The following is a 25,989-nucleotide window of genomic DNA, read 5'->3' as shown; positions in this document are numbered from 1 at the left end:
TTTATGCTCTACTTCTTACTCTCTTATATAACACCATTTAGGAGCTGGCAAATGCTCCAAGAGAAACACTCTTCAGAAAGTTGCGATCACTTCTTCTCTGTGATTCCCTTTTTAAAAATAGAATTTTTATCCCTACCGTCCTGGATGCTTGGAATATTTTTACTCCAACTTTTTGTCTCTCCAGTCTCTGAGAATGCCAACACCACTTAAGAATTATCCAGTAGCCCTGGCTGGTTTGGCTCAGTGGATAGAGTGTTGGCCTGTGGACTGAAGGGTCCTGGGTTCGATTCCAGTAGGGGGCACATGCCCAGGTTGCAGACTCGATATCCAGTAGAGGGCGTGCAGAAGGCAACCGATCAATGATTCTCTGACATCATTGATGTTTCTATCTCCCTCTCCCTCTCCCTTCCTCTCTGAAATATATATATATAATTTTTTTAAAAGAATTGTCCAATAATTGGAGGAGAAAAGCAGAGATAATGTGAGGAGTATTGGGCTAACATCAATAGATTTTTCTGCCTTTGCTGCCCTTTGAAGCCTTCCAACCATTTTCTTAAAAAATCCAGCTATTATTATCTTAGTGAGAGTATTGGTTTGAACACATGAAACTCCATCATAGTGGGAAAAAATGTTACCCAAGCCTGTGCAATCCAAATATTTGCTTCAGTGAAGACTATAATAATTTGGGCACCATTTTATTCAGGATATTTTCACTATTTTATTTTGCCCATTTTCCTTGATTCAAATTGTCCTGATTAGTTTTTTCTTGCCCTATCACCCCTTAGGCCTAAGCTAGATTAAGGATCATTGCTCAGAAAAGATAAGTCAGCTTTCTCCTCCTCGTAAGAAATTAAAACTCAAGTGTAAAATAAGCATAATAAATAATTCAAGTCTTTCTAAGCATATATAAAGCGTGAATTACTTCCACAAATGTACGGGACCAGGTTTCTGGGATGTAGATCCTACTCTACCAGGTACAACAAGGTGGGCAAGTTACTTAGTCTTTATGTGCTGATGTTTCTTCAGTTGTGAAATGTGAAAAAGGCTGGTACCTTCTTCATAGGGCATTACAGTAAATGATTTCATATATTTGCAGTATTTAGGACAAAATTTCACATATAGTAAGTGCTCAATTAATGTGAAAGATGGTACAATATCTATAGCAGTAGCCATAAAATACATCTGCATATAACTTACGTACAGTCATAATAACTATTTATGGTTCAGTAGAGATAAGTTTGATTTCCTTGGTAAAGTGACTTGAGCCCATCCATTGCTAGAAAATTTTGTGATAAATCAAATTATTTTTTCTCTTTTCTTTTGCGTTTTTTGCAGGGGCCAGAGGTGGGGTGGGGTGGGGGTGGGAGATTGCTTTCTATTCTCTGTTAGTGGGAAGACACAGGAACCATTTCTTTCTATTGCACAGCATTTATTTCCCAATATTTGAGTCACTCAACATTTATTGAGCACGTATTATGTTTCAGGCCGTGTACTAACTGTAGAGTTGTAGAGATGAATCATACCCCATACTTTCCCTGGAGGTCTTTTAAGACTTACCAGAGTCAGACATATAAGCAAGAAATGACACACCTAGAGCCGTCCACCCTGTGGCAGGGTGTGAGAATTCTAGACTACATTAACTTTATCATCCTCACAACCACCCTGGGAGCTAGGCACTGAACCTCAGAAGACTCAAGTCATTTGCCCAGAGGAGATTTGAACCCAGTGCCTCCAAAAAATATGTCCATGTCCTTCCCACCGATGCTAGGGCAGTGACACAGAAACGTCTGTACCTGGAAACATCAAATAAAAGGCTGGTTATCCTCACCTGTCATGCCCACCGGCTCATTCAGGCGTGTGAACCCGAGTCAGACTGGCTTAGTGGCGTTTCCCAGTTACTTCCGGCCCAGTGGTCAGACTAATAATACGCAGCCTTGACGCTCACACGGCAAGTCTAAACTCCAGTGCAGACGTATTTTTGAATGGATATTTTTAAATTCAGTCAGCCACGTTCACCTAAAAAGTGAGTTGTCATTTAAAAAAGTAAAGTGGCACATATTCCTTCAACGCGTGGGCTGCAATTGGAAAAGGCCCTCGTGTGTGTGTGTTTCCTGTGATATTTCCAAGCTACATTTGGATTAATGAGCCACACTGATATCAGTCTGAGCTCCAAAGATCCTCATCACGATTTCAACCCTGAGGGGACCGGTAGCTTCCTTAGCTGTCAGAGGCGGATCTGATCCTCGGTAGTTTGCAAAGGGGAGTAAGTAATGGCAGGTTGGAAGCATGCGTCCACTGTACGTATGGGAGGCCAGTCCGCTGATTGCTTTAACCTACAATGAGTTAAGATCAGGTCAATAAATAGTTAAATATATTTAGTCTTGCCAAAACCGGTTTGGCTCAGTGGATAGAGCGTCGGCCTGCGGACTGAAAGGTCCCAGGTTTGATTCCGGTCAAGGGCATGTACCTGGGTTGCGAGCACATCCCCAAGTAGGAGATGTGCAGGAGGCAGCTGATCGATATTTCTCTCTCATCGATGTTTCTAACTCTCACTCTCTCTCCCTTCCTCTCTGTAAAAAAATCAATAAAAACATATTAAAAATAAATAAATAAATAAATATATTTAGTCTTCAAAGTAATAGAAAATTTTGAGAAGTGTTCGTTTCTGCTAAATTTTAAACTCAAGAAAGCCATGACTTTCAGGAATTTTTAGAACCGAGAGCTTCTGGTTTCAGAGGACACCCCCTATTGGCAAAGCGTGGTACTGCAGTTTTACTCTTCGATGCTGGATCTGTGAGAGAGGAAGAGTTTAGGCAGCCAGGGATTTGGAGTCAGAGAGACGATAAGGCAGGCAGCTCAGGGCCCTGGGCCCTGAAAGTCTAGAAGGATACGCTTTCTCCCCTCTCTTCGCATTCCCCTCATTGCTAGGATTGCATTTCGGAACAGAGAATCAGAACTGGACAAGTGGCAAATTTGTAAATCGTGACTGTTACTGAAACCTGCCCCCAGTGACACATCCTGACCCATTTAGATAGGCGTGGGATTCAATGAGCCAATTGTCTCTGTGCAAACAGGTAAATTCCTGCTGTCATTCACCTGAAATTAAAGGGGAAGCATTACGGCTTGGTTTTACTTTAGCAGTGCTCCAGCTAATAACATCAGGAAAATAGCTTTTCAAATGAAAACACTTTTTTTTTCTTGTCCTCCCCATTGGAGCTGGGACAGAGGTCAAGAGAGAGGAAGATGGAATAGGAAGATTCCATGACAAACAGCTTGGACATTAGTCTTATTGTTCAAGAAGCAATGAACGACTCTGAAGAAATGGCATTCTTTTAGAGTGACAAAAATGTAATCTGCCCAGCTGGCTGGGTTTCCATTGAGATTTTGCAACACCCCAGAGCTGCCCATTTATTTAAAACGATACCAGAGCCCTAACCGGTTTGGCTCAGTGGATAGAGCGTCACCCTGCGGACTAAAGGGTCCCAGGTTCGATTCCGGTCAAGGGCGTGTACCTTGGTTGCAGGCACATCCCCAGTAGGGAGTGTGCAGGAGGCAGCTGATCGATGTTTCTCTCTCATTGATGTTTCTAACTCTCTATTCCTCTCGCTTCCTCTCTGTAAAAAAATCAATAAAATATATTTTTAAAAAACAAAATAAAATAAAAGGATGCCAGAATAGGAATTCTGATAATACTAACTTCGGGTTTTCAGAGCAATCTCTTCCCCCTGCCCTTTTCTCCCCTGTGCCCTCTGAAGGAATATATGTTTTTGTATGTATTTTTCAGAGCACCTTCCTGTAGATTTTATTTCATTTTGTGTAATTGGCTTTCTGTTATATAGAGGGAGAATAAACTGGGAAATAAGCATGTGTGTGGTGTTAGAAGTAAGCTAGCTCGTCCTAGAGGAAATGAAGCTGAAGTTAGAAAGCAGACAGGACTGTTTTTATTCTGCCACTCTGGGCTTCGCTGAACTTGGCATTGGCAGGACACTCACCCACTGACTCCACGCTGAGCCCCAAGGGGGATGGACCGGAGCATTTAGGAGGAGGGGATTTGGCACCTGTATGGTGACCCCAAAGTAAAGGTACAAAATAATTACAAAGGTTTTCTTAAAGCAGCACGGGTTTGAAACTCTTTTGGCCATCATCCTTGCATAGGCATTTTGCGATGCAGGAATTCTGAATTCATCTCACCCATTTCCCCATCGTAGGTGGTGTCGGGATTATTAGATTTCCTCATCCGACTGTGGGCCAGTACCCCCTGCTTCTTGTTTTTCTTTCCATCACTGGCACAGCTCAGTCCATTGATTGGGTTCTTACACAGTGTTAAAAATGCCTTTTCTGCCCTGACTGGTTTGGCTCAGTGGATAGAGTGTCGGCCTGCGGACTGAAGGGTCCCGGGTTCGATTCCGGTCAAGGGCATGTACCTTGGTTGCGGGTACATCCCCCATAGGGAATGTGCAGGAGGCAGCTGATCAATATTTCTTTCTCATCGATGTTTCTATCCCTCTCCCTTTCTCCCTGTAAAAAATCAATAAAATATATTTAAAAAAACAAAACCTAAAAATGCCTTTTCTTCCAACTCCCCTTAGAGCTTCTGTTTTTATCCATTTGCTTACAAATAGATTTAATTAGCTCAGAAAACTACCTCCAGGATTTTTCAGTTTCTTTCCTTCTGTTCTATAGAGACACATGCTTCATGCTGGTAAAGCGAGACCGATGGGAACTTCGGAGTGGCATGCATTTTCCTGCAAACACAGTTAAGAACAGACACCCAAGTCCTAAAGAGGAAAGTTGGAGGCACTCTTGAGTCACCACTTGGGGGGTTGAGGGAGCTGTCCGTGATGGTTACAGGGTGTGTGTGTGTGTGTGTGTGTGTGTGTGTGTGTGTGTACACACACACATACACACACATCACAGTGACAGATGACCTATTGAAATAATTTCAGAGCTGTTCTGTGGTTGCTACGACAACCAATGCTCTCTTGGCTTTCATCTGGCCATGTGACAGGGACTTTGACGTCAGCTGGAGGCAGAGTCTGTGGCTGAGTCCACACAGTCAAAGGCCTGTGAGAATCTGGTGGATGCTGGCTGCTGCCGCCTCTGCTGCTGCCGCTGCTCCCACCGCCGCTCCCACCGCCGCTGCCGCTGCCCAGGGCTGCGGAGCATGGACTGTTAAATCTTGCACTTCTTCCGTGTGAGGTAATTCGTTTCCTTTCTGCACAAACGGCTAGATGTTTTATAGATCATTGTGGTTTCCCCTCTCTCTTACCTCCCACAAGTGTGTCTTCACGAGCAATTATTGTTGTACCAGGAAAAACCATGAAGTGGCTTCTGGTTGCTAATTTTGTGCAGCCTCTGGAATTTGGTTAAATTTGGGTTAATGTTCTGGAAGTAGGTTAAAATGTAAGCGTCTTTCTTGCTCAGCACTTGCTAACATGGCATTATTTAGAGATACGGATTTGGCAGCTTGAGCCAAATAAGCCCCATCCAATTCCAGGAATCCTCCCCTCATTGTTTTGGGTTTCAAGACTCCAGCATAGCGTTGCAATATGTTGCTAACTTTGCTGTTTTCACAATTGCTGCCCTATTCTGAATCATCCCGGAATAGTTTGGAATTTGGTTTCTATCTCGTTTGCAGCGTTCAGACTTAGCAACAATAGGCACAGCGGGAAAGGACATTAGACTTTGAAACAGAAGTTGGGGCTTTGCTTGTACATCGGGGATTCTGAAATGACCAGGGAAAACTGTCAACAGCTTCCTGTTTAGAACAAAATAATCTGGACTATGCCAGGGAAGTCGGGCTGGAAGCTCTCCATGTGCGCCTGCCGTGGCTCTTTGGTTGTTAGAGCAAAGTGCACATTTTCAGCATCTTCCTCTGAAAATTCCGCTGTGAAGGGAGTAACATTGGAGGGTCTTTCCTGAGGAGTCCTATCTTCTGTTTTTATGTTTAAAAATTGAACTAATTCCTTTAGGGGAAAACAGCAGCCCTAAAACTGAATTGCCATTGGTAGATCTGCTTTAATTGAAGCACAATATAATCACTGAAAATTTGCTCCAGGTCTTGAATGAATAATCTGATAATTGATTAGGAAGGCCTTTTATTTCTTTATTTCTACAACACCATAAAATGCAAATGGGTTTATTTGCCTTATTGTAGTTCATTTTCTTCCCAAGTTTAGTCATCATGAATTTTCTATCATTGTAAATTAGTTGGATCATTTTGTGGCTTATAATCCAAGGAAAACCTCTGGTATTGAAGTTAATCAAAGCCTCGATGTCTAATCGGTTTCTAAATCTCACAAGTTTTACAGGAAAAAAATAGCGCAGGTTTAAGAGCAGCACATGTAATACACCTACTATTTTGATGAACAGAAAATAGTGGTTTAACTATGTGTATGAAAAAAATATGTTTTATGATATGTGAACTATATCTCAAGTTAATGCAAGACTATGTTCTTATTTTTGATGTTCTTTATTAGTTTCTGAATTCTGGTTGTGTTTACTTTACTCTGGAGATGAGCATTTTGAACAGTATTTAACTTCAGTGATAAGTGAGTAATTGTGGGTGCATCAGTGATTTCTCAATAGCTTTCAATGAGTGAATATTCATTTAACTTGCTGGCATTAGATATGACTATTTTTGGTCGGAGTCTCCATGGAGCATTTTCTAAAAAGTGTACTAAGGCAAATCTATTGAGACATCATCTCATTTAATTTATCTCGTAATTATAACTCAGAGGTCATAGTCTTAATATCCATAGAAATATGCTAATTGCTTTGCAATTCAAATGAGCATGGATAGGACCAGGCTCTCTGTTATTTAAAAGCACAGTCTTTGGTGGGGGGGACTTTGATGTTTATTTTATTTATTTATTTATTTTTACTCAAAATAAGGAATTCTCATTATACTTTCCCAAGTAGCTTTCTTGATGCTCTTTCTATGATGTTTTAAATTAAGGTTATAAAGTGACCGTATTCAATGCTCTTATAAAATAGACTGGATTCCAGCAGTATGAGAGATAAGAGCAAAGTATCAATGATCAAGTTCATCATTAGAAGAAAACAACCTATGCTACAATAGCAGAGATGCTTTAGAATCCACAGGTCTTTTCTTACGGCAAAATACGCGGGGAAATGGCTCTCATCAGAATCATCTCCTTACAACAAGGGGACTGTGTGACTTCAAGGTCAAGTTTGTTTCAGCTTCAAAAAATACTAGCAAGGAACGATTTACTCTAGGAACTTGGCTGTTGCATTACCCACTGTTTCGTGTGTAGTTTCAGGGATTTTAATCTTTTGGGTGTCATGAGCCTCTTTGGCAGCGTGGTGAAGCCCATAGACTCTTCTCGGAATGCTGTTTTTTAAATACATGAGATAAGGTCTGCAAGATTACAAAGGAAACCACTCTTATTGAAATATGTTGACCAATTTTTTAAAAATTGTGAATTGTGCTCTATTAAATAATACCATCATTTGAAGTAGTGATGAGAGTAAAAGGAATTTCGAGATAACTATAATGATATGATATGAAAATATCAGCCATTTTCCTTGGCAACAAAATCACAGGTACTGTGGTTTGTGACGTCCATTTTAATGACAATAAATACTAAATTTCAGTTTGAGATTAGTGAAACTAAAGATGTAGTATTTTTCCCATCCAAGTTCCCGGATCCCCTTACATTCTCTCTACCCCTGAGTTTAATGATATGTGATCTAGTGATGCCAAAAGGTCATAGGACAGCATCAAACAAAATCCACATCGTCATTTCCACATTCAATTTCACCACATCTGATTTTATTCTCTGAAAGGGTGAGTTTCCCAGAGTATTCTGATTTCTGTGAGAAAAGGAATGAAATGTTCTTATAGCTACCAAACTGTAATTTTCTCTTATTTTTCTCCTTGAAATCCATAAGTAATCTTACGTGACTTGGACTAAGGAATTCTTACCTGGTTAGATAGGGGTTAAAAGGAAAAACGCATAGTGTTAATGCAAGTTATGCAAGTTAAAACCATGGACCACAGAAGACTATAGGTACTGACAAAGGGACTTGTATCCACTCAGAGAAAATAAGCAAGTAGTACTTAGATGAAGAATGCAGAATGCTATATGAGATCATACCTGAAGGAAATACTCTAGAAGGTACTTTGTGCACAATATTTGAAACGTGCATTAAAGAACTTATGTAACTTCCAAGTTTAGTGTAAAGCACATGTGTGAATTGATAAATTGTCATGTTCATTCCAGTCAGTCAGGATAGAGCCTGTAGGTTTATCTGCCAGAGGGCCCCAGGCCAAAACACATTCAAAATGATGTGGGGAATGGAGACACTTCCCAGGTACTTTGAACTCAGACTCTTACTTGACTGACTGGATATTTAAGAACAAGAAAGGAGCCCTAGCCAGTATGGCTCAGTGGTTGGAGCATCAGTCCACGGACTGAAGGGTCCCGGGTTCAATTCCAGTCAAGAGCATGTACCTTGGTTGCAAGCTCAATCCCTGCCCCAGCAACCAATTGATGTCTTTCTTTCTCTCTCTCTCTCTCATCAATGTTTCTCTCTTTCTGTCTCTCCCCGTCCCTTCCACTCTCTCTAAAAATCAATGGGGAAAAATATCCTCAGATGAGGATTAACAACAACAAAAAAGAGCAATAAATGAGGTATTAATATTATTGTTTAGTGGGAGTATGTAAGTCATTGCCTCACTCTCCGTGTCACATTGAATTTGCAGAAGATACTGCCTCCGTTCTCTCTCCAGCCAGTCGGGTTACGTTGCAGTTGGTTGGCTGATGTCCCGTAGCATTGTCTTTCTAACCTGCGTTTGAGTGTCCAAAGCCACCCTTTCTCCGCGTGAGAGAATAGGAGCTATGACGTTTCACACAAGCTGTTGTTTAAACTCGATCCAAATCCCTAACATCTGAAATGAAAGCTTAGCGATTTTTTTTCACGCGTTCTCTGGGAAATTACGAAAAAGGATTTTCTCAAACGTTTTTTATTCTTTGGACTCGAAAAGAACACCTGCTTTGAAGGCTTTTATGAAGAAACTAGAAAAAGTCTAAAAACAGCTCTGACTCCCGGCTGCACTGTTTGATGGCAGGTGTTTGAAATTTAAATTCAGAAAGGAACATGCCATTATTTTTTTCATGAAATCAACTGTTATTTAAAGGCACCCTGTGATGGAATGCTAACTAGAGTTAGCATTCCAAAATATGGCATTGTTTATTGTTTCCAGAAGTGATGCCATAAAAGTTAGTGCTCATTAAAACTCGGATATAAAAATTATATGATAAATATTTAAATTCAGTGGAGCCACATTCTCCATACTAAAGACAGTGTGTCCTTTTTATCTGCCGTGAGCTTTCGGGGTTTTTGGACATCTTTCTATAATTGCCTTCAATTAGAGACACAGCATCCTTTTCAAATTTAGTTTACACTAATGTGAAGCATAGTATACTCAGCTAACATTAAAGTCCTAGGTTTGATTTTCAGGAAAGAAATCTCTAGTCTGAGAGATATTCCAGCTGCTGCTTGTCCTAATGGAAGGATTGTCCATATTTCCTGAATTCTGTCCCAATGGCTGCAGGAAAACCAAAGGCAGCATACGGCTGTTAAGAAAGATGAGTTTTTAAAAGGATGATCCTATATTGTCTTTACTTTGATGATTTTAAACCTCATCCATTAGAGATAAATGTCAAGAAGAGTGTTCTAATATTTGGCTGTCTGCTCAGCTGCCTCCCACTGACTTCCATGTGATTCAGACATCTAAAACCACGACCAATTGTGTGATGGCCATATTTACAACATCTTTGGCGATGAAATAAAAAATAGCATCCCACAAGTTACCTCATCCCACGCCTTCCCACGTCTCACCAAAAATCAGGTGCAGCATGAGGTAACATCATCCAAACCGCAAGTATTTATTAACTGGCTACTGCACCCACAGTATTGGAGTCGGCTTTTTGGTTCCCTCCCTCAGCTGGTCCTTGAGTGGTCTATCTCAATGGACTTCTGAGATTTGTTTGCCTGCCCTTCAGTGCAAACATTAAGTCTTCCATGTGTTCAACAAGTTCTGAGCACCTACTAGATACCAGGGATGCTGTGGTGAACAAGACAGATGAGGTCCCCTAACATCATGGAACGTGCAGTCTAACTATATAGGCAACCTGCCCAGAGGTCTATGTGTATCGGCAGCCAAGGTTTCTCCCCTACAGCTGTGCTGGCCAGTGTAATAAAAAAAAAAAAAGAATCCTCACTAAAAGGAAAAACAAACTAATTAACATCAAAACAAAAGAGACAAGCAAACAACCTGGGAACTACTAGATTTTACACCAGAATCAAACCTTAGAAGAGACATTCTTCAGCTGGTGAATAGCCAGCCTAATGTGTAAGTCATCTGCTCATATCAGTGACAAGGATTCCAGATCAGTATGCCCAGCCCTACTGCCAGTGGGCCAAAGGCTGTCTATCTGTCCTCCAGTTCAGAGAAAATGAGACTTGCAGGCACAGACCTAGAGACTGATTTTTTAATGCAAATACTCTGTCTTACGCAAATAGCGAGAGCCTTCCATTTTATGAAAGGAATTCTTAAGTTAGTGGTGCCTAAGTATATCCATCCCATCTTCCCTGTACTAACCCAGTCAAGATTGGCTCACTGCTGTGCTAAATTGCCCCATATCCCAGTGGCATACTACAGCACTGTTCACTTCCTGCTCACCCACAAATCGGATTTGGGAGAAGCTCTCTGCTCCACCAGTTACCCGGGGATTCAGGCTCTTCTATCTAGTTAAACTGGGGGCAAATCCTGCCGGGAACCACCTGCAGGTGTTCCTTCAGACAAGTTCCCTAGGTCACAGTTTTCTTACCTGGATCATGTTAGTATCTGCCTTATGGATTTTTAAGTGAACTTACTTGGCAATGTCCTGTGATCATTAATTTTCTACCTCTGGCAGGGCTGCCACCACCACCATCACCATGCCCCTAGGAACCAGGAGGTACTGCTGTCCTAGCTGGAGGAGGTATGTCCCTGGTGTTATGAAAACAGCTAACATTTAGAGAGTCTTATAAGCTCTTTTCAAAATAACTTTTTTCTTCCCTTCACAACATCTGTTTTTATAAATGAGGAAACTGAGGCACAGAGAGCTTAAGCAAATTTCCCGGTGTCACATGGTACATCATGGGGCTCTACGTGCTTGGCTCTTGACTCCTGGCGCGTTTATTCACTGTGTTATACTGCCTGTCAAGCTGGAATAGATCGTGGTTTTCCTAGAAGTAACGTTGTATGTGGTGGCGGATTGTACTCTACAAAAGTGGCCACGTAATTATATCTACGTCCACATGCTCCTCTAGACTCTTGACACTCTCCATCAAGAGGTGGAGTCTATAGTCCTCCTCTTGAATCCACATGCGCTGTGATTGGTTTCAACAGGTAGAGTGCCGTGGGAGCAATGCTAGGTGACTTCCAAGGCTGGATCATAGAAAGAATACAGTTTCTTTTTCTCTTGGCTATTTTTTCCATTTCTCTTACACACGACACTTGTCCTTGGAAACCAGCTTCCATACTATGAGGAAGCCCATACCATGTAGAGAAAGCATGTCAAATTCAAAGGCTAACACGGGCCAAATAAAGGAGGCATGCGGCCTGCAGGCCACGAGTTTGACATGCTTGATGTAGAGAGACCACACGTTGGAGTTAAAGCCAACACTTCCCGCGAAGGTCTCAGCCAACAGCCAGCATCAACTGTCAGGCGTGTGAGGGGGCAATCCCTCAGAGGATTCCAGGCCCCAGCCACCACAGCCCCCTTAAGCCCTCCTGATGCCAAGGAGACCAGAGATGAGCCATTTCTGCCCAGCCAGCCCTAAATTGCAGATTCATGAACAAAATAAAAATTGTTGTTGTTTTAAGTCCATAAGTTTTAGAGTTATTTCTTAGGCAACTAGAATAACTAGAACATACGGGGTAATTAGAGATGACTGGAATACTGTATAGAGGAATAAGCTTTAAGTATATACAGATCAAATAATATTTTGTGATTTGGCATAAATAGCTAATCTAATTAAAATTATTTCTGAAGGAAACTGAGCCTTCCGGGACTCCTGCCCCTAATCAATGCACACCAGGGCTTGGAGGGTCTGGGGGAGTGGAGGCTAGAGAAGCCCTTGTTTCAGGCCTCACTGCCCCTCTCCCGGAATCAGTGCCAAATGAGAAGGAACAAGTAAAGTTAAAAAGAAGAAAGAAAAGACATTTCAGCTACCAATCAAAGTATAAACAGCTTAGGCCCACACCTGTTTGTGAATTTGGGACAGTGTCTTACATATTAATGCTGTTGCTGATCTAGAAGATTGGGGCTCCACTGAAACCGGCCTCCATGCTTTAGTAAAACCTCCCCCATTCCCCCCTGCTGCTGGGACCCTCTCTGCAGGACAGTCCAGTGTCCATGGCAGTTCCTGTACCATTTTCCCTTGGTCACTGCTTAGTCCTCCTTCTCTGCCTAATCTGCTGCCTCGTTTTCTATTGTTGGATCCTGCAATCTCCTTGACACTCTCTTCTGTCCCGTTTCCAGTGCTTCAAGGCCAGGGGATTCCTCTCGGTCAGGTAAGATTTAGCTCCTTCAGCAAAGCCTTTTTCCTCTTGACAAAGCTGCCAAAATGGCAGCTGTCCAGCTGGCTTGTGGCTCCATATGTTGGTCAAACCTAGCACGTGGAGTCCCCAGAAATATCATCCTTGTGCCCTCACTCAAGGAGGCATCTCTGTCTCTCCTGCAGGGGAGAAACCAATACCTCCGACTCTCTTCTCACTTACTTAAATGTCACCCCCTCCTGATGGGCTTCCCGCCTTCCCTTTAGAAAGCTCATTGGTTTGTTTGATCAGTCACATATTATTTCAATGTTTATTAACCTCACATGGTGAGCCCTAAAGTTAAGCACTTACAAAAAGATTTCTTTGGTATCCAAGGACTGGTAAAGTTCCTCCAGCTGCCTCTTATTTGCTTACTATAGACACCAGGCAGATGTGGTCCAATCATCCAGACCTTTCAGTCCAGCACATGACCCACCTCATCCAAGATATTCCAGTGAAGTAGGATACTGCAAGGGTAGTAGATCTAGCCAGTCTTTGAAAAGGTTACAGCCCTGCTGGGGAGGCTGGGTAACACAGGCAGCTGGGGTCCAGAGCTATGTCTGCTTTATTGGTTACGATCTCTCATAAGGCCTAGAGTAGTGCTGGACACATAGTACTCACTGATTAAAATCTCTGGTAAATGATTAATGAATAGATTGACTACAGGAGGATATGTGGCTGTGAGACAACTGTATAGAAGAAGTGGGTGATGAAGAACATTTGGAATGACCTACGGGAGTGAAAGGATTGTCCATGAGTAAGAGACATCTAAAATATGTCCTGGCAACAGAAATAGGACACCCTATATGGGATCAAGAAACTGGTTGGGGGGAAAAAATCCTTACAGTCCACAAGATTGGTCTATGGAGGATCTAGAATTGGTCAATTTAAGATAGGCTGGATTTGATCTGATAGACAGCAGGAAGCTAGGAAAAGGCTAAGAGCTAGTGAGAGATGTATGTATAAAACAGTGTAATAATACTTTAATCACTCTTTTTTCCTTTTGCTGTAGACAATTTACTTTTAAAATCCTGAATATTTATTGTGTTTCCTTTTCTTCTATTTTTCTCATAGAAAAGTTCTAACTTTAAATTTAAAAACACAAATTCCTCTTTTGCCCTCAGTACTGTCTGAGTGGCCTTTGTAACTGTAGCTTGGAGATATCTGTAGGGAGAACTGTGTCTTTTTTTTTTTTTTTTTTTTGTATAAGTGTGTCCCATGAAATATTTGGGACATATACTAAAGCATTGTTGGTAGTTTAACTAAAATTCAGATTTAAGTGGGCATCCTCTATTTCATCTGGCAGCCCTACAGCTAATCCTAGTCGTGGACACTTTCCAGAAGCTCCAGGCTGTCAAATTTGGATATCTGGCCACCATAAATGGACAAAAATAGAGGGCAGGGGTGTGCCTTATTATCCTCACCTTCCTTCGAAAGTCTAGTGCAGCACTCAGCTTATAACGGATATGTTGGAGTCAGTATTACACAGTTCTTATTCTAAGGAGACTAACCTTGGTGCTGGCCACATAGGAGTTGAAGGAGGGGAGAGTCTGGGCAGCAGAACTGACATGCCCTGGGTAGACCTCCTCGAACCCATGGCAATGAGTCATCAATGCTGACTCACTGCCCATGGTCTCCATCACCTGTGACATCGATGGTGATGTCAGGGTCTGGAAACTGTATCTCACAACCTACATATGTCTCCGTCTTTCTCTTCTTTCTAGCTTCATGGGTGCAAACCTCACTTCAAATATCATGAGTTACTGTGAAGATTTTTTAAATTAAATCACATTTCCCCGCTGGTTAATGTGATCATTTCAGAGTTACATCTCCATTGTGGGTTGATTTTTTTTTTCTTCCCAAAGGTAATAAGTTAATGAATTATGCACAAGGGAAGTTTCTACTTCAAGGAAGCTTGTAAAATGAAAGAACACTTTGGTTCTTTCATTGTAGGTCCCCATTTTTTTTTTAAAGTCAGGGCACACCTGTTTCCAGGAAATGGTTTGTTAATAACATAGCTTGGGCTTTGTGGGAGTGTGCCAAAGAATCTTCAAGATGTTGTGTTCTTTTCTCTTTATTTATTTTCCCAAATTGCTATCTGAGGAAAGACATTAATGGGAGGAAAGCGCAGCAGCCATCTATTGGTAATTAGTGCGTCTATAGCGTCTGCTTCATTGCATTCTACTCTGGCTCATTACTGATAATTACTGGGGCTTTCTTGACAATGTTTAAGAGGCAGATCACTCAAATCCCCTTGCTTGTCATGGAAGCATTTTAACTTCGCCTAACTAATATCCCATGGCCGTCTGGATTAGTCATTTCCCATTACCCACCTTTGAGGTACGTTAGTATTAATCCCTCATTACTGGGTGAGAAAACCAAACCCCCAAGAAGCTGATTTCTGGCCCAAGAACATGTGGTAATCAGTCAGGTCCATGACTACTAAATCTCTTTCCTCCGCTTGTCATCTTTCACCGTCTTCTTGGGTGTCTGAAGACCAAAATTTAGAAAAGGTGTTTCCATTTGCATAGCTAGCCCTATGTTTAGGAAACAAGCATTCATCTCTACTCTCATGTAAGAATTGCCAAGCGCTTTAATAGCATGCCAGAGGTGTGGTCTCTTCCCCCGGCATTCTGAGTCATTTAGTTTGGGGTGCAGCAATGGCATAGGGTTTTTGTTTAATAGTAATAATCCTCCATGATGCTACGTGCAAGGAGCGCTGAGAGTGCAGGCCCAGGCAAAGTAAGCAGAGGTTCATGGGATGCTGAAGTTCCAAATCCGACTCAACAGCCTCCTCCCACAGGTCTTCACCATCCCACCAGTAGAGCCCCTGTATATGGAGCCTCTGGAGACATATACATGTAGCCTGGGTGAAAGCATTGTGTTACCAGAAAGGACACATTAGCACAGAGTGGTTTACCAGTTAATCCCAGCAGAAGGGCATCACTCTGATGAAGGGACAGGGAGAGAACAAACCTAGGGTATGATGTATTGACCAGACGGTAAAGGAGGGGTAGAGGAGGGAACCCTGGGCTGCCCCAGGGTCATGACCACGTAGAAGTGCCATGTCCCTGGGCAGTGGTGTCAGCAAATGAATAGGTAAGGTTTGGGGGAGGGAATCAAGGGAGGCATATTGGGTCAGAGCAGCATGCACTCTGAGGTCAGACTGACTATTATTTAAGCTCTGTGACCTTGGGCAGGTTATTACTTCTTAAATGATCTGTTTCCTAATTTGGAAAACAGGTAAAAATTGCAGCCAGCTCTTCTTTGGTTGGGACCTGGAACAAGATACTGTATGATATAATGCATCGGTGTGCACTGGCCTTCTCAGAGTCACTGGATCTCTGTGAAGTTTTCTTGATTAAAATGGGAATGGACCATTACCCTCTCCCTGGTAACTAATTCTCACAAGGAAATACAGCTTAGATGTAAGGTGGCGAGCCATATGTGGACACGGAAGCAAGAGTGGATAAAACCTTAGAAGGGAGTCCCCTGACCTCAGAGTTGTAGGGTGAAGCTGGGGAGCCCAGGATCAGACTATGCCCGTGGACCCAAGGATGAGGACAGGCACCAGGAAGCTAAATGAAGTTAGGACAAGGCTTAGCTCAAAGAGCACAGAGAGCTACCAAAGTCAGAGGCTATGGAGCCACATCCCAAGAAAATCCATGACCCAGAAACAAGGAAAGGTGCCCAAAGTTGGAAGAATTGGTTTCAGGAATAGCCTTCTAGAACTCACTGCTCAGAACCAGCCGGATTCTTTGTTCTCTGTCTCCTTGGAGAGTGGCTTAAGCCAAGGAGGTCCCAGAAGCGAGTATCTTAGCAGTCATACTGACAAGCTGTGTGCTGCTAGGGAAATGCTCTTTCTAAATCAGAGCCCCTGACTCTACTCTAAGATGATGGACCTCTCAGCACAGCGGGACCCACAGAAAGCTGGGTCCATGGGATGTTCCGTGGTTAACATATTTATTTGCTGAGCAAATGAAATTTAATGCATTTCTCGATTGGGGGACTTTTCAGTGCTTTTAGTTTTCTTGTAAATGTCTAAGAGGAGGATATGGTGATATGTGTTTTTAATTTTTTAATATTTTTATTGATTTCAGAGAGGAAGGGGGAGGGAGAGAGAGATAGGAAATAGACCCATCTATTGGCATTCTGTGAGGCCTGTTAGTATCCAGTCTGAAAATCTTGGCATATGGCAGTAAAGCTGCCCAAGGTGTGTTTTGTAACCACAGACTTTGCAAGTTTAAGTGGAGGAGAGAGGTGGAACACGAATGGGCAATTTTCTTCGACTCTTTATTGTGGGTAGTGTTTATTTTAAGCAGTTTCCCAAATAACTAAAGCCTTTCTTCTATGTTTGTGCTATTGCATTCTTGCAATCATGCATTTTATTTTATATTTTTTAAAATACATTTTTTATTGATTTCAGAGAGGAAGGGGGAGAGAGTGAGAAATAGAAACATTAATGCACACCTCACACTGGGGATCGAGCCTGCAACCTGGGCATGTGCCCTGACCAGGAATTGAACTGTGATCTCCTGGTTCATAGGTCAGTGCTCAAACACTGAGTCATGCCGGCTGGGCGGAATGATGCATTTTAGGGAGAGTTTCACCCACCTCGCCTCATCCCTCCCCTGAACTTGCTGATGTGAGGTACCGTGATGCCAGCTAGCGTGGTCCCTGCAGAGGGTCCCTCAGACCCTGCTCAATCAAAGAGCTGCCTCGAATGGCAGCCAGGACTTGTTACTGCCTGTGGGTTCCATCCATCTGCACCCACCCTACAGCTATTCACATGATATTTTTATTTTCTGGAGGGGTCAGTGGAAGGAGAAGCAGCAACTTTGGTGAGGAGGGGGAGGAAATGAGCTCAGATCCACAGCTATAATGATTAAGAGAGAGCTCATTGGTCTGAACTCTGTGCATCCTAAGTTATGATTGATTTCGGGGATTAAATGTAAACCTTATTAGTTACACTTGATAATATGTAAACGTTTAGTGACCATATTTTCTTCACCTGGAATTATAACATAGTCTAAAGAATTAATCTATTTTTCAAACATTGATATGAACAGTCTTCAACCAGCATAAGGATTAAGCCACATGTAGTGTTAGATTAGACAAATCACTGTGTTGAAAATAAAACTATTTGAAATCAGGACTTGAGGGAACTCTGGACTGTGGCTGACTGCCCTGTGCCCTGGGGAAGACAAAGAAACTTGGAAGTTCATGCCATTTGCCAAGTGGGTCGAGAGTCCCTGTTGTCCCCAATGACAGTGGCACGCACAGACAGGCCACTCACTCTAACTGTCTTTAGTAAAGAAATAGCAACTATTTGCTATCCTCCTTCTCTGCAGGAAGGCAACAAGGCATTTACCTAGGGAATCTGGCTTTTTTTTTTCTTTTCTAAATATGTTCTTATTGATTTCAGAGAGGAAGGGAGAGGGAGAGATAGAAACATCAATCATGAGAGAGAATCATCGATCTGGTGCCTCCTGCATGCCCCCCACTGAGGATCAAGCCCAAAACCCGGGCATGTGCCCCCACCGGATGTCAAACCATGACCTCCGGGTTCTCAACGGCTGAGCCACACCGGCCGGGTGGGGATCTGGCATATTAAATCATTTTTTTCTATGTAAATTGTTACTATCAGAGAATAAGAAGCAGCCTACTTACAAAGAGATTGTTGGTGAGGGAGAAGATCCATAAAAAAGATCATTACAATATTTCTGGCTAATGGTTATAATGCCAGCTCTAGATGAGATGTTTTTAAGGGAGTTAGTCTAGAAAGCCAGACAGGGTCAGCTGTTTGGGGCTCTTGACTGGAGAGACGATGAGTAAAAGAGAACCAGCTGATGCCCCTTGGCTATTCCAAAGCTGTCCAGCATCTGCACAAGAAACATGGGTGATCGCAGTGTCCAGTTGGAGGGCGCAGGGACGCATAGCAAGTTTCCCGAAAACCAATGCTTTCTCTCTGAAATGTATGGCCACGAAGGATGCATTTCTGGGATCTAGTGTTTCCTGGCTCATTCAAATAACAATGATAATGTTAGGAACCTTCCAACTACAGGATTCTTCTGCATTCTCGATGACAAGAACAGCCAAAGCCTCGTCCATCTGCTCATGATCTTCGCTCCAGTTGCTTGAATCCTATTCCTGGGCTGCTGGGTCTTCCATCCGTGCTCGACAGCGCCCCCTTCCGTCCGCTGGCCAGCATTATCCTGTGAATGTAAGTGGCTCCGCCCGGGTTAATGAGCTTATCGGATATTTTCCCCCCTCTGTGGTGGCTAATTTTGTTTGAGATTTCACAGTGCTTCTACATTTATATATGTAAACAGAGGCACGTTTTCCTCCATGTCCGCAAGTGTCTCAGCAAAAGAGAATTTGCATTCACCTCCCATCATGCCTGCCTGTTTCGGATTTGAAAAGCTGTGGGTCAGTGTGTGAATGTGTGTCAATTAGACGATCCTACATTAGTTCCCAAAGGAAAGGAAATGGCTGTTCTCGCTTAGGTTTTGGAAATATCCAGAGTGTGCAGGGCAATCTCCACGTAAAACAGCGGTTCTCAACCTGTGGGTCGCGACCCTTTCACAGGGGTCGCCTAAGACCATGGTAAAACACATATATAATTACATATTGTTTTTGTGATGAATCACTATGCTTTAATTATGTTCAATTTGTAACAATGAAATTGAGGATCACCACAACATGAGGAACTGTATTAAAGGGCCGCAGCATGAGGAAGGTTGAGAACCACTGAAAGCTCACGGGAATATTTTAATTCATTTTCTTTATGAAGAGGGAGAACCAGGCCCATCAGCACGTCACTAATGGACTGTTAGAAATACAATAAACATGAGCCTTAGGATTTAGACAAGTTGGGCTTAGGACTTCAAGTTTAATATGAACAGGGTTCTTATAAGATACTTGGGATATGGACATTGGTTTGGGTTCCTATGACTGCTCTTACAAGTTGCCGCACCTTTAGTGCCTGAAACAACAAATTGATTCTCCTACAGTTTTGGAGGTCAGAGCCTGAAGTGGGTCAGCGGGACAGAGTTCCTTTCCGGAGACGCTGGGGAGGAATCTGTTTCCTTGCCTTTTCCAGCTTCTGGGTTCCCGCATCACTGACCTCTGCTTCTGTAGCCACATCTTCTCCCCTGACGGGAGCTTTCCTGCCTCCCGCTTATCGGGCCCCTTGTGATAACACTGCCCCCCTGCAAAATCCAGGCGAGCCTTCTGTCTCCGACTCTTCGTTATAGCTGCCAAGTCTCATTTGCCACATGAGGTAACACGCTCCCAGGTTTCAGGACGTGGACGTCTTCGCGGCCCATTATTCGGCCACGACAGATAACGTCACTTCCCCTTTCTGATCAGTTTTCTCACTGGTCTCCCCCAAAAGCTGAAGGAGTTCAGCCCAGCGCTGACTGGCAGGTGTGGACTGTGAAGGCGAACGTGCCAACCTGCAGAAACACCCCCTACGAGGAGGCCTCCATTCCAGGGAGACTTCCAGTGGGCACCACATCGACGTTTTCTCCCTTTCCCGCCAGAGCCTTGCAGGTGTAGCCTGTGGCCCACCGCACAGAAGCAAGAGCGGTGGAGGTAGCATTCATGAGCTCCAGGGCTCCGGAATAAAGAGGTTCAGACTCCCAGCCTGTCCCTTCCTGAGCCTGCAATCTTGCACACGTTCCTTATTTAATCAAACCTCGAGTTGGGTATCTGCAAAACAGAGATAATGTCCGTAATTGCTATGAGATTACAAAAATAAGCGTGCAAAATGCTTAGCACATGCCTGGAGGTCAGTTATTGCCACCAGTGAGTGGTGGTCACGGCAGGGATGCTCTTGCTCCGGGCTGCCCAGGACGCCAGAGTTGAAGAGTGGACACAGCAGGGCAGAGGGCACTGGGAGTGGAGAGAGCTGCAGGTCTGGCTAAAGGCCAAAGCCATCTCTGTGTTAATAAACGAGGCAGACCTCCAGCATCGTGCAACAGAAATGGAATTCCGTGCTTACATTGAACTTGCAGCTTTTGCACATGCAAAGTCTGAGAACCGAGTAATAAGACCCAGAATGGGAAGGCCAACCCCAGCATGGAATGGTCTAGAATGTGACCTTCTCAATATCCTAAGAGAGGAGTCCTGATTAGCTCAGTCCATGGCAACTGCCTTAGGCTGGTTAAGACTGACACCTGATTCTTTGTAACATTTATAGCTATATGAATCATTTGTTTGCTGGCTTATTCTTTTTTTTTATTGATTTTTTACAGAGAGGAAGGGAGAGGGATAGAGAGTTAGAAACATTGATCAGCTGCCTCCTGGGTATGTGCCCACAACCAAGGTACATGCCCTTGATGGGAATCGAACCTGGGACCCTTGAGTCTGCAGGCCAACACTCTATCCACAGAGCCAAACTGGTTAGGGCATGCTGGCTTATTCTTAAGTAATGGGTAATACTATTTTATCCCAGAGTGTGGTTTCAGCTTTATTCTCAATAAACCACTTTATTGTCATTCTAAATCCTGATTTTAAAGTCCTTCTCCAGATGTTATATGTGTGATGTTGGACCAAGCGAATTCGACCTACAAAAGCATTAGTGTTCATTAAATATTCGCTCTAAGCCAGTTATTGCTTGTGCCAACTGCCTAGACTACACTTTACTATTTATTCCTTGCAATCATTCGATTATAATTCTAATTGACTCTACCAATGACAAACTGAGACTTCAAAAGTCCGAGTAACTTGCCAGTCTTACAGCTCTTGTAAGTGGTTCAGCCCAGAGTCCAATCCAGATCTTTCTGTCTCCAAGCCCTAGATTCTGGCACTTCCAGGGAGAAAAACTAAGAGAGAAAAATATCAGGAACAACAAAAATTACTTCTGAAATGGAAAAATATGTCCATAAATGGAAGGAAATGAATTTCAGAATTACATGTCGATTGTGATTAGATTTTTGTAAGCTAAATAGGAATTACATATAGTTATATATGTTATACTTTATGTTATATTACAAATATAGTAATATATATTTTAAAACTTTTTTGAAAACTGATGAAAGCTATGGGTCACTTTTCCTTTAAAATGCATATGCAGCCCTAGCTCGTTTGGCTCAGTGGATAGAGCGTCGACCTGCGGACTCAAGGGTCCCGGGTTCAATTCCAGTCAAGGGCACATGCCCAGATTGCGGGCTTGATCCCCAGTGCGGGGCATGCAGGAGGCAGCCAATCAATGATTCTCATTCATCATTGATGTTTCTATCTCTCTCTCCCTCTCCCTTCCTCTCTGAAATCAATAAAAATATAAAAATAAATAAATAAAATGCATATGCATACATGCACACAAAACTTCACACACAACTTCAAGCGGTTCATGTTAGGGATCTCGAATACATATATATTACATGTACAGAAAAGTCTGGAAGGATATATAGTAAATTGTTAATTACACTCTTTGAGGAATAGGATTGTAAGATATTTTTCACGTTATCCTTTATGTTATTCTGTTTTGGTTGAATTTATTTCCAATGAGCATGTATTATTTCTGTAACTAAGAAAAATTTAAGATTATAAATGGAGTCCAAGTGTTTCCCATTTAAAATGGTATTTACTGTTAATTTTTTTTTTTTTCTGTTGACCAGGCTTCTAGTGTTTTCTTAAGTCATAACTCAGAGAGGATGGATAGACCTCTGAAAAAATGTAAAGAATGCCTTTGTGAATGCACTCCATAGAGGCTATATAAAGGAAAAAGGAACTTTCCCTACAAATTAAGATTAACTGAAAAGTAGGCGTGTTGGAGATAGGGCTGCAGGGCCCTTCAATAGCATTTTCCGAAAGTGTTATCAGTGTTCTCGGCTGTGAAGGCGGCGTGTGCAGGGGACTTTCAGAGGAGTTCTTTAGTGAGAACTGAAAGGACCTTATGACAGGTAATACGTGCTCTGTAGTAACTGAACGTAAACGAGGTGAATGCTACCTTGCAGTGGGAAAGAGCCGAGTCAGTTAGAGGAGAGGTCCGTGTGCTAAGCGAATTATCCTTGGGCTATCCTGTAAAATGCTTCTTAAGCCTCATTTCCTGTCGGTCTGGCGCTAACTGAAGGGGCTGTTTCCAGGGCGCCCTGTTCTTGACTGAGGGAGTTTCCTTCCGCTCCCACCTGCTCTCTTTCTCTGTCCCTGGGTTGCGGTGTCAGGGTGATCATCTTACAGAGTAACGCCGGGTCTGGAAGACACTTTCTCTCCCCACTCCCACCCTCCCCCATACACACATCCCTGTCTCTCGTGCAGGGACTTCCCATCCAGCTTTATAACGAAATCGGATTCTGAGTGAAAACCAAGATTCTGGGCACCACTTACTTTTTTCATTGAGAAAAAAAAAAATCATGTATTTAAAAAAAGGAATCTGTAATATTGCAGCCTGATTTAATCTTGGTATATTAGTTTCTGTGTCAGTTGGGTGTTCTTTTGTTTATTTGTTTCTAAATTTATTTTAATATTAGTTTGTTGTTGTTTTTTTTTAAAAAAAAAGGTATAAATGTACAGTGAAAAGTAAGTCATTTCCTACCCCAGGCCATTAGATCCCGAAACCTGTTGGGGTTTGACAATAGCTGGAGACCCCAGAAACTCACTCAAGGATTATAGTGAGCATCTTCCCACCGCAGCACATCTCCAGAACAGACCCCCTCCCCCACGCCAGTTTCATGTAGCAACTGCAGGAGCAGCAAGTATTTAGGAAACCCTTTGGGTCCGCACCAGTGTGGTAAGTAACAAAGGGCAGGACTTCTCTCCACTGCCCTGGCCAATCTGAAACTGGAATCTGCACCCTACTGTTGGTTCTTCTCGCTGGATGCGATGGGAGTGCTGTTGGCATGGAGTGCTGTGTATAGAAGTGCTTGTAAGGCTGTTGTATCATACATCCTTCCCAGAGGTTGGGACCAGAGAAGGATGCAGAGCCCTTTGCACACTGCTCTGCAGGATTAGGAGCTCCCTGCGCCCTGGGACGAGGAGCCTGACAGCTAACTTTTGCCGGTGCCGTGGCAGGTCTGAGCTCCCTGCGGGAGGCAGTCCTAGGAGTAGCAGGCCCTGTTAGAGGCAAGGAATACACTGTTGGAGTCAAGAGTCTCTGTTTCCAATTTATAACAACCTGGTTTCCGTCCTGGCACAGCCACGTACTGATTTTATTTGGTAAAGTTCCTCACGATCTCTTTTTTTTTTTTTTAAATATATTTTTTATTGATTTTTTACAGAGAGGAAGGGAGAGAGATAGAGAGTTGGAAACATCGATGAGAGAGAAACATCGATCAGCTGCCTCCTGCACATCTCCTACTGGGGATGTGCCCGCAACCCAGGTACATGCCCTTGACCGGAATCGAACCTGGGACCTTTCAGTCCGCAGGCCGACGCTCTATCCACTGAGCCAAACCGGTTTCGGCTCCTCACGATCTCTTAACATCTGTTCCCTTGCCTGGAAGATAGAGGTAATAGTATCTGCCTTGTAAAGCCATTAGGAGGATTAAATGGGCGTGACATGTAAAGCACCTCCCACCGCAGTGAGGTGCTCCGTAAATGGCAGCGGATGACATGGGTAGCATGAAAAGTCTTTCTTTTGATGGCCCCTTTCTCTGCCAGCTGCTGTCCTTCCTTCCTACACCCCTTTTAAACAAAGCTCTTCCAATGAGAGCCCCAACTCCCCATCTCCTACTTCCCTCCTTGCCTTAGCTCCTAACCCCACTCCCAGGGGCGTTGGCCTCACCTCTCCAATGCTACTTTTTTTTTGGTCAAGGTTGCCAGTGGCCATTGCATGGCAGAATGCAATGACGTTTACCAGTGGCAGCAATCAATCAGCAGCGTTTGATAGAAAAGATTCCTCCTTCCTTCTTGGTATGATCTCCCCTCGGCCTCTGGACAACACACTTCCTTGGTGTCCTCCTGACTCAGTGACTGCTCCTTCTCAGTCTGTGGCTCAAGTCCCTGATATTTTAGGCAGTGCAGGGACCAGGACTCAGCGACAGCTACTTGTTTCTATCAGTATTTATCCCCACAATGATACTACCTAGTCTTCTGGCTTAGAATACCATCTTTGCCAGGGATTCCCAGATATATGTTACCAGCCCTGAATGAAGTCCCAAATTCCAGACTCATACCCAACTGCCTACTGGACTCTCCACTTGAATGTCTAAGAGGCATCTCTTAGCACCATGAGTCAGTCAGGGTTTGCCAGAGAAACAGAAGCAGTAGGATATAAGAATGTATGTATGTATGTATTAAAAAGATTATGGATACAGGCAAATCCCGAGATCTGCTGGGTGAATCAGCAAACTGGAGACCCTGATGTTTAGTTCCTGTGTGAGTCCAAAGGTCTCAGAACCAGGAGACCTGATGGTCCAGTTCTTGTCTAAAGGCTGACAGTCCCCAGACCCAAGAAGAACCCATGTTTCAGTTTGATCTACAGGCAAGAAAAATGCCAATGCTCCAGTGTGAAGGCAGTCAACCAGGCGGAGTTCTTTTCCTGGTGGGAGGGGGAGGAGTCAGCCTTTCTGCTGTGTTCAGGCCTTCAACTGATTGGATGAGGCCCACACACAATAGAGAGCAATCTGTTTCACCTCCTCTACCCACTCAGATGTGAACCTCAGCCCAAAGCACAGAACACTCAGAATGATCTTTGACCAAAGAATTGGGCACCCTGTGGCCCAGTCAAATTGACACATAAAATTAACCATCCCATACAGCAAGTCCAAAAATTGGACTCCTGATCTTTGGGACAAACATTACTCTACCTATACCTTCCCCTGACATTGGTTGGCAATGGATTCTTCCAGTTTGGCTCAAGCCAAAGACCTAGGAGTCATCCTTAACTCATCTCTTCCTCTCACATCTCACATACAACCTGTCAGGAGATCCTGTTTACCCTACATTGCAAACATCCAGAATTCAACCATAGCTTGCTACTTCCATTGCTACTGCCCTAATGTGAGCCACATCATTGCTCGTGGAGACCTATTGTGCGCACATATTTAAAATTGTTGCCACCAGCACTCCTGCTCTCCTTTGCTTTCATTTTATCCATAAGTACATCTCACCTTTTATATACCACACTAGAGGCCTGGTGCATGAAATTCGTGCAGGGGTGGGGGGTCCCTCAGCCTGGCTTGCAACGACGCCAGCGTCCTGTGCTCTGGTCTCTGGCCAGAGGCCCCTCCCTCCACACGGCCAGGGCGTGGGATGCTGGGCCCCTGGCTCCTCCCTCTGCACAGCCAGGTTGCAGGACGCTGGGTTCCTGTCGCCAGGGGCAACCGCAAGCCCAGTGTCCCGTGTCCTGCCTCTGGCCAGAGGGCCCTCCCTCCACATGGCTGGGGCATGGGACACTGGGCTCACGTCGCCAGGGCAATGCTGCCAGCGTC

General features: G+C 43.5%; 1 protein-coding gene across 31 annotated transcripts in view; it reads left to right on the top strand.

The window, feature by feature from the left end:
- The window catches only part of NCALD (neurocalcin delta), a 295,519-nt gene that overhangs the window by 222,175 nt on the left and 47,355 nt on the right, over positions 1-25,989 (top strand). For 19 of the 31 annotated variants that reach the window (XM_081111165.1, XM_081111156.1, XM_081111164.1 and 16 more), the window contains one exon: positions 18,678-18,836. The exons of 7 other annotated variants lie outside the window; for them this stretch is intronic. The gene's annotated coding sequence lies outside the window, so the exon portion shown is untranslated. Of the gene's footprint in view, positions 1-4,817; positions 5,200-10,946; positions 11,013-12,557; positions 12,590-18,660; positions 18,837-25,989 lie in introns of those variants that run through there. 5 more of the 31 variants (XM_081111155.1, XM_081111160.1, XM_081111161.1 and 2 more) reach the window with 5 other exon arrangements.

This window comes from Myotis nattereri, assembly GCF_964212035.1.
Source record: "Myotis nattereri genome assembly, chromosome: 17".
NCBI lineage: Eukaryota > Metazoa > Chordata > Mammalia > Chiroptera > Vespertilionidae > Myotis > Myotis nattereri.
The sequence above is the reverse complement of the archived record's forward strand: the minus strand, read 5'-3'. Positions and strand labels throughout refer to the sequence as shown.